At 42.4% G+C, this 20,783-nt stretch overlaps 1 protein-coding gene across 2 annotated transcripts in view; it reads left to right on the top strand.

Annotated features, from left to right (window-relative positions):
- CAPS2 (calcyphosine 2) overlaps window positions 1-20,783 on the top strand; it is a 780,299-nt gene that overhangs the window by 68,534 nt on the left and 690,982 nt on the right. The gene's annotated exons all lie outside the window — the stretch shown is intronic.

Here is a 20,783-nt window from a genome sequence, read left to right as displayed (position 1 = left end):
TCTGGCTTGGAGACGGGAAACAAAGGATTGTTCATAGATGAGGTGCATGTTTCAATCACCCCTTGATATTCAAGTTGATTTTAGAATCTCCCTGACCTGTTTTTTAGCTTCCTGTTTAACATGATATTGCCTTTGCATACTAGGTTGAGCTTTTAACTGGATTTTATGGTGAGGAGAATCCTCATCCCATCCCACATGATTTTTATATAATGCTGGAGCCTGGGCTACAGCCCATTTTCTGGCATAGGTGTATTTTTTATAAATTGGAATTTGATTTGAGAAGGCTGGCATAATGATTTCTTCGCCATGTGGGCACTCCCTGACAAATTCAGGTGGCCAGTCTTGTTCAGGTAGAAGAATGTCATAACCCTTAGATAACTAGAAAATAAAAGCCCTCTTTTGGGAGAAGCTATGTCCCCCTCCATCCGGAGTGTTACTTCATATAGCTTATGTGGTACACTAACCCTGGTGTCAGCAGTTACAACTTGAATGCATTCATTCAAGTCCACTGTCTCTCGATGATCCTTCAGGATCTTTCGAGCTATGGTGACTTCTGCTGCGCTATCTAGCATTATCTGGGCCCACTCCCCGTTCTTGAGTTGTGCCCTCAAGATCCTCGGCATTTCTGACCTTTACACTTGCTACCTTCTTTTTGGTGAATTGAGTTTTCTTATTTTTTGGAATGTGCTGTTCGTCTTTGGACTTTACGCGTTCTTTCGTTAGTTCTGATCGTCCTCTTCTTTCGGATTTCTGCAAGGAAGTCTGAAAGGTACGAGAGGAACTTGTATCAGTATCTTGATATCTGTCGGGTTTTCTCAAATTATCCCAATTTCTGAGGTTATACCTCTTTTCAGAGAGCTCCTGTTGAGGAGACCTTCCTCTGGACTGAGAACGCTTCTCTTTATGAAGTGTCTGTTTAGTGTTCTCCCACTTCTTTTTAGGAGTGGTGAGATTATTTTTAATAACTTTTTCAGGATTTTCAGTTTGTTGGGGCTTTACTGCTTTCCCACCCAAACTATCTCTACCTAGTTCTTCATATGATTTTTCAATAATTCTTGCAAGTTAATACGGTTGCTCTGTTATATTAGTGTCTTTTCGTTTTTTGGCGGATTGGCACAGACGCTGCTTAACCTTTTATGTTAGCTAATAGTATAACCGAGACCAGTTTGAAATCTTTTAGTAATTTCATACCAAGATTCAAGACCGGTTCTGGACCGTATTCATTTTGAATCTGTCTTAGAACGTCTGGTATTACCGCCATAGACGGAACACCATGTGTTTTGTGTAGATTGAAGCAAAGACTGTACCCCAAGTGTCACAATCCTTCAAGTGTTTGGGCAATTCCCATTGATAAACAGATTGTCAGAATTCTGTGTTTCTCATGAGGTGTACTATCACGAAATACTGCCTCTATTTGAGTAATTTTTTGGGCTAACCAGAACGGAATGTGTTCCCGTTTTGCGGGGAATTAACTGATTACTGACTGTATAGTCTGTGGTGTAATTTCGTTCCCCTGATGAGGGGTGTGCTGTGGAATTTGTATAGTAGGTTGGACTGTTAAAGTCTGCATGCCATATTGAACCAATTGTCTATGTATTTTAATTCGCTGTTTTAGCTGAGCTAATAGTTCTGGACCTGTCATTCTTTCAATGTCAGGATGTGGTGTTTAGCTGGCTAGTACCGGCCATGTTGCTCCTGATCTACCTAGTGGACCGAGCCTGGTAATGTGATTTTGATGTTTTAGGGCGCCATTAAACCAGAGCTGATGCTCTTGGTAAGTTAGTGGAATTTCAACGTCCTCGAAAGGAACGTATTACGCTGGAGGTTCCTCTACTTTGTAGTAGTGGAACTCGTGTGTTGTTGGATTTGCTTGTGGAAAAGTAATCCATGAATAGAATACCTCTGTCTGCCGATATTCATGTGCCTCTTTGACAAATATAACTCTACCACCTCTGGGTGATAGGCCATTTTCTATAAGTTTTATAGTTATAGTTTTTCTTACATTTGCTGGGATGATTATAGCAACAGGGTCGTTTTGTTGGAGACTTGTGTCGTCTAAAACTGCTCGAGCTGCTGCTGCAGCTCTTTCCCTCTCCTCTTCACTATCCGCCATTTTGTTACATGTAAGTTTGCAGAGCAAGTTTCAAGGAAACAAATATAAGGTGCACAATATTTTTGGAACACTGTATCCTTCAACGTTAAACAAACCAGAAACTAATACATAGGATTTTTCGTCCTACTCAGTTTTGGCGGATATTAACATTTTACCCACTCCAGACGTCTATTGGAGTATTCTACCGGTAAAAGGGGTCTGTGTGAAAAGCACAACCGAGTTACTCTAGTAAGTAGCGTTAAATTATCGCCTTACCAAATGTTGGGCGCCATGTAGTGTAGTTCCTATATTCCCAATAGGCTCTGCGCATTGGAATAATGTATCCTATAGATTTGACATAGGACTGAGGGGTACTAGGTCTCTATCGCATATACTAGACTTAATTGTGAATGCCAGCTAGCTCAGAGATCACTAGAAACATTCTCGAATACACAAGAAGGGATTAGTTTCTGATAACCGCATAAACATGAAAGTATTTATTGAACAGTCTTCTTTCTCATGCAGAAGAAATGAACTACTACAATCATAATACTGGTTGCAAAGTACAATGCATACAGTATGAAGAGTATTATAAAATAATACTGTAAAAGCATGATATGGTTTCTAAGCTATAAAATACATAGAATACATACATTAATAAAATAAAGACCATAACGTACTCAACTGGTGCTTCTAAAATACGTCTACCCCGGTGTACCTAACCTATGTCTAGTACGAGGGGAGAAGTAAGTGAGGTGTAGCTTAAGTTTAGTATTTTTTGCCAAGAATCAATCCAAGAATTCTTTTAAGGGTCTAATCAGCTCCGTACCTTGGTTTTAGAATGAAGGTCTTGTATCTCTTTCTCAGGACTCGATTTCCCAGCAACCCGCAAGGGTAGCCTGGAAACACTGGAGCTGGATTTCTCGGCAGGAGAAAAGACAGTGTCTCTCTCAGTGCGTCTGCTGGAGGGTCGGCATCCTTCGGCACTTGCTACGGCGAGATGCGTCAGGCAAGTAGATAGGCGAACTGATCCAGACCACGGTGTGTTTTTCTGGGCAAATGTGGGCATATTTATACCTTAAAGGTGCGGAGATTGACGTAAGGTTGGACATAATAATGTCATCAAAGGCTCAGTTCTTTGAAAACTCCATGATTTCTTGGATAAATTAATATTCAAGCAATGGGAAGTCCCTGACTGCTGAAGGCGAGTTTTTCCAAGAAATCATTGTGGATTTTCGGAACTAGTGGAAGTAGCCATGCCGTATTTGGACTGCATAGGCTAAGTCTAAATATGGTTATGATTTCTATGCCTATACATGGATAGGGTGATTTATACCATATATGGGCATGAATCGGGAAAATTACTAGGGTCCTAAATTCATATACAACACCTGATTTTCTCTTTTTCGTGTCCTACTGGAGTTTTAAGGCACAGCAGACATGTCCACCTGTAATGATGAGCATTCGACCCCGGTTTAAAAACACATTACAAACTTCTCCCTGCCATCAGTTGCATTTATGTTGCTTATATCCTGGCTCCTTTTTTGAAGAATGGAGTCTTATTTTACAAACAACTTCTTGTTAGCTGTTTCGCCCTTAACATGGCATTTGCTTTTTTTCTTCAATCAAGTTTATTTTTACAAAAAACTGTAAAGCACATTTTTAAATAGAAACAATTTGAAAACTACCTTGTTGCAATTGATGGGAAACATTTCTCAGTAGAAAAGAAAAGGGCATTATTGTTCAGTCTTCTTTGGGATAGTGGTTGAGAAATCTTTGACAACTTTCCTGAAATAGAGCAGGCGGTTTGTGCCATGTAATGAACACGCTACGGCTGTTGCGCAGTTAGAGAACATTTCACGGAGGAACCGAGTTTCACGGTAGAAAGAGATGGATTCTTCAAAAGGAAACAGCTGGTTCACAAATCCCTATTGGAATTGCAGCCTCCAAGTGTGAAAATTCAGGAAAGGTTACTTGCATGTAGAAATTCTACTGTGGATGAGGTGCTTGACATCGCCAAAGTTATCAAATGTTCTACTTTAACAGCTAAAATGTTAACGGGTGATTCCTCTATCAAGTAGTGTTTATGCCATTGTAGATGAGGAAAAAAACTAAAATCTGTGGTTAGGAAATATAGTGTTTGTTACACTTGTGCTTCAAAAGTACATTTGAGTAATTCACCTACATGTTCTGCTACCTGCACACATATTAAATGTAAAAAATAGGACACTTTCAAACAGATTTAAGAAGTTCTAAGGACTTAAGTAATACGAAAGTCAGTCGTATTGAACAGTTAGAACAGGAAGTGGTTATTGTTCTGGGGATTGATTTGCAAAGATTTCTAATAAGAAAGTGTAAATAGCATCAAGTAACAATAAGCAATTTCCTATTAGGAATCTACTAAAATAGATTCAGTAGAAGTGGATACAATTTGCTCACAAACTTCGACGTTATGCAGCGGTATTTCGTGTACCAACCTATGTATTAATAATTTGGTTAATCAAAAAACGATTGTTAATGGGTCGCAATTTGACCTATCACATTGATCCACATAAGGTAGGTGTCAAATTGAGACCCACTACGATAGGTTAGAGTCGCAGGCATGGTGGCCAGCCGGGATCAGCAGACCAACTTGTCTGTTATTGCTTTTAAATAAAGCCATCTTTTTTTAAATGCAGCCCCTAAACGTAAACCAGGATCCATTAAAAAAAAAGACAACAAAGATTAATTTTACAAACATTTTTAGGAGCAGGCAGTGGTTCCATTGATCACTGTCTGCTCCAAAGAAGTATTTTTGTTGATATTCCCAATAGGCTAGGGGTCCCTTAAGAACCCCTTCCTGTTTGCGAATGCTTACCACCAAGTTGGATTTAGTGGTAAACTATTAATGTTTTGCACTGGATTTTGGTCGTAAAACATTAATACATAAGTTAAAAAAATTAGTATTTGGAAGGAATGTCCTTTACGCACTCTTCAAAATACTGATTCTCTACTTTGTCTGAACCCCATTTGCGATTCAGTAGTGTGTTTCCGAACCCCCAATTGCGATTTGGTAGTGTGTTACCTAATCACAATTTGGGTTTTGTACATTATAAAAAGCTATTTTTGGTCGCAAAGCTTCAAATGTAACCTTTGCAACCATGAAAATACTTTTTTTACATCAGGTTCTAGTTGTCACTTTAGTGGGAATTCCTTGTGGATAGTTTGTTGGCCCTGGAAGCAGACACAGATTTGTCTAATAGCCCACTGAGTCCCTGCCGGTAAAAGAAGAGACACGTAGTTTAGCACAGATATATTGGGTAATACCAGTGGCAGCTCGCAGTTGGCATGCTGTGGGGCAGTGAGGCGGGGGAGGGGCAGGGTGGGGCGTAGTAAACTCTGACATACGACTTAACGGAGGAACGTAATAAGAACTTACCTCCGTTCCGTCATATGTCTGAGTTTACTACCCCCCCACCCTGCCCCTCCCCCACCACACCGCCTCGCAGCACGCCCTATGCGAGCTGCCACTGGGTATTACTGGGTACTTCTGTGATACATGTCCATGTGGAATTTTTTCGCACTTTATGTATGATTGGTTTACTTGATTAGGGGTAACTGGGTGGGGTGAATTGATGTTATAGTTTTATTCTACTAATTTTAGTAGATCTAACATATGTATGAAATTTACAGTAGTTGAAATATGAATTCTTTTGAAAGCATGTCATATGAGATATATTATCACTTTTAATCTAAATAATAAGTTATCTTGGTATTTTTCCTTTTTAATCTATATTTTATTATATTTATTATAATTGTCTGTGTACCTTTTTAAAGCAAAGGACTGTATATGTAGTGCATATCATTTATAATTCCTTTTGACAATTTCTTTAATCTGAATTGGAAAGACAAGCTCTTGTACAAGTCAGATGTCCACCTCAAAGCGTTTGGCAAGCAGGGTATTTGTATGCTAGGTTATTTTAAAGATGCGTTGGAGTTTATGGAACATACCATTACCACTAGGATTTATGTTGCTGGCATAAGGACACAATTTCATAGAATGGTGTGATCTTGGTAGACTAGGGATCGTTTTTAAACCGGGTACAGAAAATCCCAATACTGTTGCTAATTTGACAAATATTGTGAGTCAATATAAGTACGTTTTTTCACCTATAGTAGGTTGAGTTAAACATTTTGAATATACTTTCAAACGTAAAAGTAATGCCATTGCTTTTAAACATAAAATAAGACCTGACCTCTTAGTATACAAAAATGATCTTTAATTTTTTTTTAGATGAATTATGTGTTGAGGGCGTTCTACAACTTTTTGCTCGTCGGAATGGGTTTCAGCAGTGGTAATCACCAACAAAAATGGGATATTTCTCTGTTTGTTATTCTACCTTTCCTAAATAAGAAACTGTGGTAGACTGTTGCAACGTATTTAGAAATTACTTGCTACTGTTGGTGGACATAAGTATATTCCATATATTTTTAATCAGCACATCATCAGAAAGCTTTCTCACTTCTTTAGTGGTGTCTTTAGGTATCCTAGACTTTTTTTGGACTAGCATCTGTTGCTAGCATTTAAAAAAAATAATGGATGTACTATTTAAAGGGCTCAAAGTTGTCAGGCATTTCAAGATGCTATCTTGATTTTTACAAAAATTGCCTAAGAACATATCATCTCTCTATCTAAAATGTTACAGGTCTTGTACCAAAAGGACATGGCTGTTTTCTCAACCCAAACGCACATTTTAAAAATCTAAGGTCAATTATTTAGGGCGTACTTTACAGCTGATGGTATCAAACCCAAATGGAATTTAATTGAAGCTATTATTACCACCCAAACGTTGAAAGCTTCACCTAAAAAATGTTTGGGTTTAAGTGAATATAATTCTTGCTTTGCTCTAGAGTATGCTGTGGTAGTTAAACCTTTGAGAAAATCATTGAAGGAAAAATTTGTGTGGGGTGTGGAGTACCGGGTATTTTAGAACCCGGCGGTGCCAGGGAACACACCTGAAAACTCCGAGTCCTTCCTGTTTCAGACTACAGAAACACAAAGTCTTCTAGGTGAAGTCAAAGATCGTATTTATTGGCTGCAACCAGTAACCGGTATCCTAGAAGTACAACAGCATGTATGTTCTCAGGAGACTGCTCAAAATTACAAAGCCAGACTTCTCCTTATATACAAAATAATATGCTTTGGGCAAACATTCCTTATTTTACAGTTGACCATTCACATATTTTCACTACAAAGAGAAAGCAGAGTCATGATGACAAGTCCACATTTCAGTTCATCCTGCCCATATTTGATTACCCGGCAAGGCCCAGTATTTTCATCAGATATCGATGGACCCCCAATAAAATCGGGCACCTCCTCCTCGTAAAGCAAGTCATTAAGCAAGAAACAGGGACAGGTGTGTGTAAGATTAGGCATGGTTTGTGTGCGATGAAAGGTTTATGATATGTTGTGCCTTGATACAGATCTAGCTCGGCCACTGGGAGAGGACCTGGCCGAACAGGTTTGGCTTCGGGCAGTGGAGTCAGCTTGCCCAGGTCACAGAGGAGTCAGCTAAGGTGTACGTGTCCTTCGGACTGGGTTTTGGCTTTCAGTCATTTGGCTATGTGAGGGCAATCACAAAATGGATGCCGTTCACAAAATGGAACCCGAGGGTTCGGAACGGAAATGCTGATTTCTGGGTGATTTCGTCACTCGATCATGACGGAAATACGTGTGCATAATACTCAAACCATTACCGGTCTGCTGATGCCAAAATCGTCATGATGCGACGATGTTTATAACACGGGTCCAGAATTTTCAGTACTACAGGTGTTGAATACAGTGAGGCATTTGCTGCTGTGTGGAATTTAATTGTATCTGCACCATCTCTTAAGCTATTTGACGCTAATGCCAAATGCTCGGTTACTGTGGATGCTAACTCATCCGAACTCGGGGTTGTGCTGACACAATAGCAGGGAAACAAAGAACACAGATTTATTTCACATACATTTAAAAGAGCAGTATTACGTTATAGTACAATAGAACACAAGGATGTAGCCTGTGTTTGGACAGTTAAAAGAATACAAATTACCTATGGGAAACCTATTTGATCTCATTACCGACTACAAACCTCTTGTCATTTTAAAGAATCTTAACAGTACAAGTAAAGCATCCGCTAGGTTGGTGTGATTAATTTCAATGCTCCAGGAGCATTTTTAAGACATCAAGTATATTCCTGGAGGTAGGGAGATGTGTGCGGCGTGCTCATCACTTATGCACCAAGCAGACAGTGTGGAAGATTGTAAAATTGAAGGCTATGATTGCTTAGTGTATGTTGTGTGTTGGACTTGGCCCTTTTCCCAAAAATGTTCGCTTTTCACCCCCCCCTGTTTTAGGACGTCTCCCTCATGGTGAAGAAATGTGTAGGCCATGTGTGGAGTGAGATGTCAAGTGTAATGTGACGCAATGGTGTGCGCACCTGTAATACCCCTATTGTAAACAGGGACCTTACTGAAATGACGCTTTTAAAATGGATGCCATGTCTGTGTGTTGTGCCACCTGACTGCAGTGGGTTAGCGGTCTAGTTGTTTGGTACCCAGCCATCCCAGCTTTTGGAGGGAAAGCCTGGCACCAAGGGTGCTCTACTCCCGCCCCCCCACCCCCTGAGCCAGTTAGAACTAGTTTCCCCGAGGCTTCTAGAAGCTTCTGGCACGGCTCGGTAGGTGGGGTGAGGGGTGCATAAATAAGAGGGCTGTGCCACCATGTGCACAGACAGAGCAGGGACAGGAACATGAGGGGACCTGCTGCCAAGGGATACCGCCACTTGGACCTGTGTGCTGGGCCCTGCACCCAACCAAAACCCCTCTACTGTCCCCAGGGCTAGTGGAAGCCCCACTGCAGGAGTACAGGCTGCTGTACAGGAGTGCCACGCTACAGTGGAGGATGGTTGAAGCCTACCGCCCTGTCTTGATGAGTACCCACTGACTGCTGACCTTGCCCAGTAGTGCTTGCTGCTCTGCTCCCTGGCCCCTGAAGAGAGAAGGAGCGCTACCCCTGGGGCCCTGACTGCTCCCTAGCGCCTGGAAGGGAAGAGCACTGGACCTGAATGTTAAGGAGCACCTTGGACTGGACCCCCCAGGAGGTGAGGAGCGTTACCCTGGGTCCCCTGAGGCTTGCTGTTGGGACTGTCTGCCCCCCTAAGTGCTATAATCCTAAAGTGCTGTGTGTGGCTAAAAGCGCTATTTTGGCCCAGGACTTTTATGAATTGCTGTTGCCCGACTTGTGGCCCCTGCGCTGGGCTCCTGCAGTGATATCCCCTAAGCGCTTGGTAGCTGCAGGTGTGCTGGAAGCGCTGTGCCGGGAAGACGCTGTTGCCCTGCGAAGCGCTGCATTGTTGGAAGCGCTACTGCCTGCACTGCTGTTTTAAAAGCTCTATCCCTGCTGTGCCCCTCCAAGCGTTGTGGCTCTGGAAATTATCGTTGCCCTGAAGCGCTGCACTGTCGGAAGCGGTGTGCCTTGAAGAAGCGGGAGCCTACCCCACGTGTGTGCCGCGATGTGGTGCTGCTTGGAGTAAGAGGGAGCCTACCCCTCGTTGCCGCCTGAACTCACCACCGCGTCCCGGGGACCTGCATACCCGCGCTTTGCTCCAGTGAAGCGCCTTGGTCCGGGATCACCGCTGCAGCCCGGGAGACGTGTGGGAAGCCGCACGGCGGAAGAAGCCCCGCTGAAGGTCTCCACCGCGGCCCCCGAGGCCTGGGGAGGGCTAACCGAGTTAAGGAGGGCCGCGCTGGGCCCGTGAAGGCGGCATGGGAGGCGTCAGATTATCAGGGTGCCAGCCGCATCATTGGCCGCGCCCCCTGAACGCCGCGCTGCTATTGGCGGGCGCAGCCGCGCCCACCAAAAGCCTTATCTCCATTGGCACCTGCAGCCGGCTCCCCTGGCAACCACAATTGGATCGGGCCAGGACCCCGAGGGAGCTGAGAGGGGGTCCCCGGGTAAAGGGAGCCTAGCGTGTGGCTTCTCCCCAGAGCAGCCCCCAGAGGAAGCCAGTCCTGCCCCGCCCAAGCCCGAGAGGAGCTGAGAGGCGGGCCGACTGGGACAGGGGCGCCCTGAGCCAATCGGGTGAGTCGAGGGGCGTGGGGCTGTGCCAGGGAAAGGCCCCCTTTGATTAAGAGACGGAGGCGTCCCCAGGCCCTCCTGGGGACCCGAGGAGCCCAAAAGTCAACCCATTGCCCAGCAAGTTAAGGGGTGATTTACCCATAGTGACTCGGATGTGAGAGATGCATGTTTAAGAAGTTCCTCTGAGGGTGGACATATGAAGCCTAGGGGTTGGCACTAACAAATGTGGGTGTAGACCCTGTTCAGGATGCCGGGCACATGCTAGGCATGATTCTGTTGCAATATTTGGGTTCCTGTTGAATTATCGCAAAGTTCCCCTGATACAAGGAATGTTTTATGTTGAAAGTGATCTATGAAATGTTTTACAGTGCAACTAGTCCTAGGGAAAGCTCAATTTAACGAACCTGGAGGGGAGTTGTTACTGCGCCATGTTGAGGCTTTAGGGGGTCTCCTGAAATGTGCCCCTGAGTAATGGTAGTGTTGCCTTTTATTGATCCATCCCATTTGACGCCTTTCTTAGTGGGCTATGTTATTGCCTAGCTTGCTCATACAGGACAGCGAGGGATTTACAGTCATATTGCCTGATTGTTGAGAAGTGCTCCCCACTCGCAGTAATGCCCAGGGTGGTTGAGATTCATGGTTTGTGCCTACACTGATCTACCTAATGTGCTTGTCCTAAGGGTGATGCCCACGGTTAAGGATACTTATGCTTTTGCAAGGCCTAGTAGGCTGCTCTAGGTTAGGCCTGATGCTCCTGGGCCTCAATATCATTTCAGTGTAAGGACTCAGGATTTATGTCTACTGATGTTCTATGCCATGTGATGTTGCTTTATGTTTTTCCCTACAGCCTGGAAACTGATGGACTTACCTTTTGCAGTTACCCTGTAAATAATCCCCTGTGTATATATTGCCCTGGCGCCAGTTGGCGCAGCATTGTGATTACTGTGTTCGCTTTTGCATATTTGAGACAATACAAAAGTTATTCTTTTCCATCTGAACTGGTGTTGTGTCTCTTTTTGTGGTGTGCCTTGTGTGTCGTCTGTGTGTACTGCGTGGATGCTTCACACATGTCCACAGGAGTTTGGCCTGCCCGCTCTGCACCATGCTACCCCCGTAGAATTGCAAAAATAACAGTTGATGGACAGAATGCAGAACAATGTCATACATTCACCCCAGTACAGAGATCTGGGCCTAAATCCATTGTTTTTTTGCACTCCACACCGCCCCAGTTCAGACATGGCCATATGCAAATCAGCCTTGACCCTGTGCCTCCTGGGAACAGTCCAGCCCGAACTGCCAAGCCATGTCTTTCCTGGACCGGAATCAAGCATCCTAGGACCGGTTACTGGCTATCAGCCGTCTTCAGCCAGGATAGCTGTGTGGAGTGCAAAAAAACGATGGATTTAGGCCCAGATCTCTGTACTGGGGTGAATGTATGACATTGTTCTGCATTCTGTCCATCAACTGTTTTGCATTTATCACCCCGAGTGGGATGGTTATGCTCAGACGTGAGTCCCATGCTCTCCACACCACTGGAGTCAAGCTATCCTGGCTGATTACGGCTGATAGCCAGAAACCGGTCCTAGGATGCTTGATTCCGGTCCAGGAAAGACATGGGTTGGCAGTTAGGGCTGGACTGTTCCCATGAGGCACAGGGTCAAGGCTGATTTGCATATGGCCATGTCTGATCTGGGGTGGTATGGAGTGCAAAAAAAACGATGGATTTAGGCCCAGGTCTCTGTACTGGGGTGAATGTATGACATTGTTCTGCATTCAGTCCATCAACTGTTGTTTTGCATTTATCACCCCCGTAGAATTGGTCACCCCATTTCTAACATTGTGGATGGCATAAAAGTATGTGTGGGATGGCATAAAAGTATGTGTGGGAGTTACAACTGGGAAACAACAGTTACAGGAATATGAGAAAGATGTAGTATTGAAGGAAGTAAAGGCGTCTTGTTGAGGGTTGGGCTCGTGTCAGAGTGTTGGATACAGCTATTGTACCTTATCAATAATTTGCATCTGAATTTTTGAAAACTTGTTGGGGCTTTTTGTTTCTCCTGTAAATTTAAGAGTGAAGTTAATCAAAACCGCACATAATGAACAACCTGGAATGACTGCATTAAAAAAGTTAAAATATTTTAAACTGGAGCCCTGCTTTATTTTGACCTATTTTATTTAGATTTTAACATTGAAAAGTACAAAAATACAATGGACAGTATGTAATTATCGCAACAGCACAGGATCAATGCATCTATAGTTTGAGCTTACAATTTCAATCCGTATAACTTTTGTTATAAGATATTGCAGTGAGACAAATTAAAAAACAAGAACAACTATGTATATAACTGTATAAAACAATGACAATCCTAAGTGACATGAACGTGAGCAAATTGGGACTGATCAGTAGGGGCGATCTGGAATCTTCTGATAAATGACTGGGTCCTCATAGGAGTTTCAAGAAGGTGCTTCAGAATAACGCAATGCGCCGAGTGTACCATCGTGTGTTCCTTGAATCTGTGGGAATGTGGAGACAAACCTCTCATGGTAGACTTGTTTCATCTTTCATGCCTTCTTTAAAGGTAAGTGTCAGCTCAACCCATGAGGCGGCAATTGGGCCCTTGTCAGTCCCATTGACTCCTCTATGCTGCAGGAGCGATTCTACTCAAATCCAATGAGTTACCGTATCAGGCCATTGGAATACACTAGGTAAAGAAGAGGCCTTCCCTTTCATTGTAATGGAGTGTCTGGCTAGAAGGAGGGCGAAGTATAGGAATTTGGTTACCGCCTTTCCAAACTTACACCAGTAATATAACCCTAGTATGCTGCACTCTAGAGTGTGTTACTGCAGAACGACTAGTTCCAGCAGGCAACACATAGGAGATCTCTCTCATATATGCACACACTTTGGGGTATTCCCATTATATATGCTTAGTGTCTGCAATTGAAGCGTGGCAGCAAGGACACATAACGAGTTAGCAGATGTGTAGATTTTTCCTAACCTTGCCAGAGTCAGGTAGTCACAGTGTAAGATATTAAATTGAATGTACTGGAATCTAGCATTACGGGAAACTATGTGGAGGTGGAAACGTAGTTTATCCCACTCATTTTGGTTAAAAGGGCGACCCACATCATCCTTTCATTTGTTTCAATGGTTTGCCAAAGGTTCAGTTGAATCCTCAGGACTGACTCTAACTAGCTAGATTAGTTTCTGCCCAGAGCCAAAGGTAAACAATTTTTTAGCTAATGGATGGGTGGAAGGCTCCATGGCGGTTATTTCCCATAGGTAACTAATTACCTCAATATGACATCTATGTGTAAGAAATTTGCTCACCGGTATTCCAGCCTGCTTGACTAGGATCTCAAGTTGGATCAAAGTCTTCGAGTAGGTAACTCACACAATTGATCCCCAAAGTCTCCCATATTTCAGCGGTTCTCCTGAAGGTCCAGAAACTCTTTAAAAGGATTACTGGTGTATTTAATGGGGTGTTCAGAGAGGTGTTTTGGGCTCTGCAGTAGCTATCCTGAGCAACGTGCAACAGCTTATTAGAGTTTCTTGGCAAGAGAGATATGGGTGAAAAGATTTCCAGAAGTAAATTTAATATGTTTATCTTCCACCTCAAGTAAATGATGACCAGCGAACCAGCAGGAAAGCCATTGAAGTTGCACCACTAGGTAATAATACTCCCAGTCTGGAACACCTAAGTTTTCCTGATCCGTGGAAAGTTTCAGCTTAGCTAAAGGAATCGTGCATCTTCCATTATTCCAAATTAAATCCCCCTCATCATGGCATCTCATTTCTGAAACAAGCTCCCATGTACAGGAATCAGGAGCTCGTAAAAATAATAAAGTAATTGTGGCAACATTATCATTTTGATAAGAACTACTTTGCCCTGAACCACAATTGAAAGAGACCTCAAAACATAACTGGAGAGGTAAGCATGGATACTGTTTTCCCTAAATTAACATGAAATACGTGTCTTATTAGTATGATATGTATTGATACCATGTGACTAGGTGTTCGCTTGAAATTAAATGAAGGAGAGGGCAGTTTCGGCTGAGGGGGAATGAACTGGATTTTAACCACTTGAGCCCAGGCCTGAGACTTTTTTCAAGTCACTCAAAAGTTGAGCCACAGTCAATATGCCTCGACAAATGTCTTTAAAATATATCAAGGCATTGTCCGTGTACAAGGACACCTCATATGTTTCGTTATGTAGAGAGTTGCCCCAGTCATGACCCAACTGGCAAAGACGGAGTTAGAGTTTTTTTAATATAGCATGAACTTGACCCGGTATCGGGTATCAGAGCGCTTTACATAGCATGAGTTGCGTTACATGAGGACACATTCATTTTTGTTAGGCACGGGGATATTAAGTGATTTGCCCAGCCAGAATCACAGGATATTCAGCTTCACTGCAGAGAATCGAACCCTGGTTCCCCAGATTTGAGGTCGACCGCCCTAGCCGTTAAGTCAACTCCTCTCCCCAAAGACGGTAACGCCAACGCGAACAATAGGGGTGATAGTGGACACCCCTGTAATTTAAAAATATATATATTTTTAATATTTTAATGCAAGCAGCCCATTGCGATACAATATGCAAATAATAATGCAATCAGGTTAACATGCAATACAGCATAAGATGAGCTAGGGGAAGGCCTAATAATGGGTATGTGTGCATATCATTACAATTCACAGTCTCAGGTACCGCTATTTATACGTCCCTACCGCCCATCATTTCGATTCAATCATAGTAGACTTTCTTGTCTAAAGGTCAACAGGAATATACATGTGCCCTCTCGGCATGAACCTGGATTGCTGAAATGCAAACTCCCACCAGTCTCCTACATCCCACCCCCCTCCTTGTTGGCGTAACATCTATATACATTAGTTCATGAATAAACAAATAGGCTGCATTGGTATTAGCCATGGACACCCCTGTCATGTACCCTACGTCACAGGAATGGTGGTGGAAGTGAGTTGCCCATTCCGAACTCTGACAGCTGGGTTTGTATAAACTAATTTGATTGTGCATATCATCTTGCGGCCTAATCCAGCCCTATGTAGCACAATAAACATGTTGTCCATATCTATCATGTCCAAAAGGTTTTTCCCAGGTCCAGTTGCAGTCAAGCAGAAAAGGGCCATTAAAGTGGTACCTATTCTAGTAGTCTATGGCGCTGACAAATGTTGAGGGTCATGGATCTGCTAGGAATTAAAGTCATTTTAATCAGAGTGGACCAACTCCGTCACAATCTGGTCGACCATATCTTACTCAGGATCTCGTCGTGGAGGATGGCCAGAGGTCTGCATGAGGACACATCTAAAGGGTCCTGAGCAGGTTTGGGAATAGGAGGAGATAGTATACCTTCCTGTAGCTGTGTTATACCACTTAGCAACTCTCTGGACCAACAGCTGCATATAGGTGCTGTAAATTCTATTGAAAAGTCGTATAAGCCCGGATGTTTAAAGGTCACAAATTTCCATATAGCACAGCGATTCTCTTGTTCTGTAATTGGCATTTCCATATCCTCCCATTGTTCAGCTGGATTTGCCATATATGGCGTAATAAGGTGTGAAAAAGGCACAGTGAATACCTTTTTTGAAGTGCACAATGTTAACTGTGGCGATATGAAGAGCAGAGATGGGAGTCTTTATAGTATCCTGCTTGACAGGCCATGCAAGAAGTCTTCTGCACTTATCACCCTCAGAGTGTGGTTTGGTCATGTGGGTTTTATAGTCTGTGCAACACAGTGATTCAGTCAGTTGAGCGTGATGCTCTCTGGCAGCCAGAAGGAGTGCCTTGGAGGGGCCATCAACAAGAGCTGCCCGTTTTCTCAGGCAATATACACATTTCAGAAAAACTCGGTCACGCTCTGTTCCAGCTCCAGTGACAGTCCTTATGCATTGCCCTCTCACTACTGATGCAAGGGCAACCCACTCTACTAATTGGGAGGAGGCTGTGCTGCTGTTGCTGGAGAAATCGTGAATTATGGATTCCCCAATTTGTTCACAAAACCCTGGGTCTTCCAATGTGGATGGTTGTAAACTGCCCGGTCAGGACTAATAAAGGGTATTTTGCCCCATTTGTGTTGCAAGATTAAAGGATTATGATCTGAGAAGTCCCTACCTTGATACTCAATGCTATAGACTAATACTTCCACAGCAGTGGGGTATAGGAAGCGATCCAAGCGGACATGGAAGCCATGAGAGGGACAATAAAATGAGTACTCTCTACTATCTAGGAGGACCCTTCATTCGTCTATTAAGAACAAGGGAGAACCCCATTGTAAATTCTCGGCCTTCTATGGATGGTCAGTTGTGTAATTTTGTAGATAAATGTCCACAATGTTTATCTTACAAACATTGGAAGGTTTACAAAGAAAGCCTGAACTTGAACCTTTTACCCTTTTAGACATGGCAGTGATTGCAATTGACTTTGCAGTGCCCTTTAATACACTACCATCCCGTTTAAAATACCTTAATGTTCTTTCCGATTACTACTCAAAATGAGTCACTTTCACATTCGTGGACTTTCCCACAACTGACAAAGTTACACATTTTTTTAAAGGAGGTTTTCGTAAGGAAGGTGGCCCCGACACTCTCAACAGCGCCCTGTATATGTCGATTAAAATACTTACATTTTGAAACTCTATGGAATTAAGCAAGAAAACCCACCTTTATTTTTTCCTTCTGCCAATGGTTTACTGGAACGTTCCAATACGTTTTTGACAGAGTGTATTCGAACGGCTTTGCCTTCGTGAAAAAACAGTTTTTGAAAAATAGTTTGAATCTGTTGATTAGTGGTCTGGACACAAACACCAAGTTAACTCTTAGATGTTCTGGAAAGAAATGTTATGATTTTATGCGTGAACGAGTTCGCAAGGTGCAAGAACGCTCAAAACTTTATTTTGATTGCGTTAGGGTAGGTAATAACAAGCGTTTATAATAAGGTCATTGGGTTCTGATCATGAAAACTTTTAGAGTAAATAAAGGTAATTCTGTGTCCACTGAATCAGTTAAGTGCAGTGTTCTCGGAGTGGCGGGGTTGGTGGAATATATGTTATGTGGTAAAATTGAAACTCCATCAAAAAGATATTTTTAAAGAAGGTAAAGTGTGGACGATGAGTAATGGTGCAAGATACAGTCCAGCTCTACTAGAACCATGGTTAATTCGGCTGTATTGGTGGTATACATGGTCGAATTATAAACCGTGATAATGATAGTAAATCATGTATCACAGAAGATACTCCAATGAAAATGTACTCCATTGTGATAATGTAATTACTACTTCTAGTGATAATAATAATATCTATCCTAGTGCTTCTCATCTATCTAGGGAAATGGATGAAGGGGTCCTTGTTAAATGGCAGTGTGGTAAGAGTTACAAATTACCTCAAAAGATAAACAGCTACAGTCTGTATTAATTCACTATTTTAAGTATTATGCTACTCAAGTTTATAATCATTAGGTTATTTTATTGTATGGATTACGTTTTCAGTTAGTCTTCAGTTGTCTTTATATTTTGTTCTCTTTCAGCCTACTTTTTTATTTCTTTCATGTATACCTTTTCATATGTTTCATTTGTATCAAGGAAAGGCAGATGTTGTACTGCAATACAATTACAATTATTAATATTAATTGCCTTTGCCAAGGCTTGTTGTTGGTTGCCTTGCTACCATGGTTAGAAAGTGAATTTTCTGTATCCATCATTTGCGTTCTAGATTATGAGATTGGGTTATCTCGCTTTGAGTCTACAGTTGGAGCAGGCAGACTCCCTACCTCTCTCCTTGTGTATTTTTTTAAATTATTTTTCAAGAAACAACTTCTGGGCTCCGGCAAGACTCTTGAGTTTGTTTGACTACAAAAGACACAACAAGGGGTAGGGTAGGGGGGCACTGAAAAATATGGATTTTGCCACAATTACACACACTGCATTATGGAAAATATTAAAGACTTTACAATTGCGAATCCTTAGTTAAGAATAAAAAGCATACGTTTTCTCATCCAATTTTAGGAAGCCTGTAATTTTGGCACCGTGGGTGCACTTCCACTAGATAGAAATATGTGTTGGAATCAGCCACTGCTAAAAGAAATAACATATGTTTAACTGCTCATTAAAATATATAACCAAAACTTTTTTGTAATGCCCTCGATGTTACTGATATAGCACACGACGAACTACGCTAATGTTTTTAGGTTTTTCACATATCATGTGCACCACCCATGGCAAATGTAGGTGATATTTACATTAGTGCTTGCAAATCTTTATATTTAAACAAACAAAAAGAATCAATTTCAATTGAATTAGCAAATGCATGAATACATTTTCCATGTACATTATAAGCTTCTTTCATTTAGTGAGGGGCCCAAAGACAGGTTCATTTGTTTGCTCACTCTTTAAGTAGGTTGTTGCTCACATCTCCACCAGAATTCCCATCTATATGCCAGAGCCACCAATATGGTAGATTGTCACCTTTCTGCCAGAGATGCCCTCGGTGTGGCAAGAATTAGTACGATTATACCAGACCGAGTATAATGGTACTAATTCTAAATCTCTCTCCAGATTTTTTGTACTTGAAGTGCTGTAACATGTCTTGCTTTTGCTCTGCTTCCCATGCCTCATCTGGATTGTATTCTTTAAGTCAGCTCCTAATTCCCACTTAAAACATGGCAAGCCTTGCAGTGGCGGTCGATATGGCTTGCGGTTGACGGGCGCAAGGAGTGGGATCGTGGGGAGGGGGGTGCGGGGGGGATGGGTGTTTGCACGAGTATGTGCAAAACAAAAATAAATTTTACTTACCTTCCCACCGGGTCCCGCGACTCTGCCCCATGCTATCCTCAAGAATCAGGAAGCACAGCCAGGCCCCACTGACTAATCACTAATCTGCAATGCAGCGTTGTGATTGGTAGGCACCCAGGCTCCCCTGACCAATTACAACAGTTGATTTGGTTTTGAGCGTCCTGGTTCGACGCTCAACCAGGGAATGGGGCCTGGGCATGTTCTCCATGCAGACTGTAATGCAGACTGCATGGAGAACAGGGAAAGTGTGCATGACTGGTTTGGGCGGCCCGAGATGGCCAACCAGGCAGTCATTGCAGTCAAGTGAAAGTTATCATTTTAGGTTTCCTCTTCTTGCACTGCTTGAAAGCAGTGAGGCGACACTCCTGCGCCATAGCGGAGGAGCCGCCACTGAAGTCTTGATTACCCTCTACCAATGGGTTTGTTTGACAGTGCATAGGTCGAGAAATCACCATTCACAATGTAGCTTGAGCCATCTGATGATTGCCTGTGTTATGAGTTTTGCACTGCCAATCACACTGTTAAGTCTGATGCAAGGCCTGCCACTGGCCTTTGAGCACTGATATCATGTTTATTTTCTTTCCATTGAGGGAACCAGCAAGCCAGTTTAGCTAATATAATCATATCTATTTTCAATATTCAATTGCGTCTACCTATTAGCAACCACTGACATCCAGGTCTGGACTCCAACAACCATTGGAGCTCGAAGCAGTTAGCAGCCCGTAAGCTCTCCATAAATGTCTCAAGATAACATGTAAACAACACCTTGAGGTTCATGGAATAATTGCTACATTCTATGGGATACTGGTTTACATTGTTCTGCTGGTGAGCTGTGGATCACAATTCAGACCTCGGTTTTCTAACAAACATTTAGCACAACTGCACATGTATTATGAGCCGAGCATTGCCAGCATATCCGTCATACTCTTTTTCACTTTAACTCTGACGTTCTGGAGGTGTGTGAAGGGCCTCTGTTAGGCGGAGCTGTTCAACTTACGACCCTCGGAGTGGTAGGGTGAGGCTTAAATACAAACATGGTAAAGATGACCCAATATTTTAAAGCGGTTCCAGACGAGGCCCGTGCCAGACATGACAAAACAATTAAAATATGAGCTTTTAATCGTTTTCTAATGTAAATAGGCATTAAAAATGTAACATCAACCCATCAAAAGCACGAATAACATACAGTTAAAGTGTAGGCACATAAATATTACAAAATTAATGTGGAAACATTGGACCACTAGGCCAAAAGAGGTGGGTTGTAAATGATTTATAAATACTTAAAAATTCCTTTGTTAATAGTTACTGAAAATTAATTATCTAAAGCAATTCGTATGTGCCGAAAGGATGAAATAAACTATTATGGAAATGTATGCAGCTGAGGCAAGAAATGTGTTTTGTGAACTTGAAATTGCAACATTTTATGAGGTTCATATTGTGGGTAGTGCCAAAAAAGATCCCAAAGTAACCACACCTAAAAGTTCCTCACATTTTGCTAAGTATTAATGGAATTGTTCGTTCAGATTCATTTAGTAATTAGAACACAAGCACAAAACATTGACGTAACGCTGGACGCATGCATTTGAGCAACACTACTAGTACTTTCTAAACCAGGTAAACTTGTATGTAGTTGTTTATTTCATTGATTTATATCCCATGGCATGTGAGCCAATAGCTGTTTCGATGTGCTCCTCTTCTGCATTAGTCTTTGGCTTAGGGGGTGAAGAATGACTATGATAGATCTACCAATCTCCTGTCCTACTGAGTGAGGACATGAGTCTTTCATTAG

Source organism: Lissotriton vulgaris, chromosome 1_1 (assembly GCF_964263255.1).
Source record: "Lissotriton vulgaris chromosome 1_1, aLisVul1.2, whole genome shotgun sequence".
Taxonomy (NCBI): domain Eukaryota; kingdom Metazoa; phylum Chordata; class Amphibia; order Caudata; family Salamandridae; genus Lissotriton; species Lissotriton vulgaris.
The sequence above is the reverse complement of the archived record's forward strand: the minus strand, read 5'-3'. Positions and strand labels throughout refer to the sequence as shown.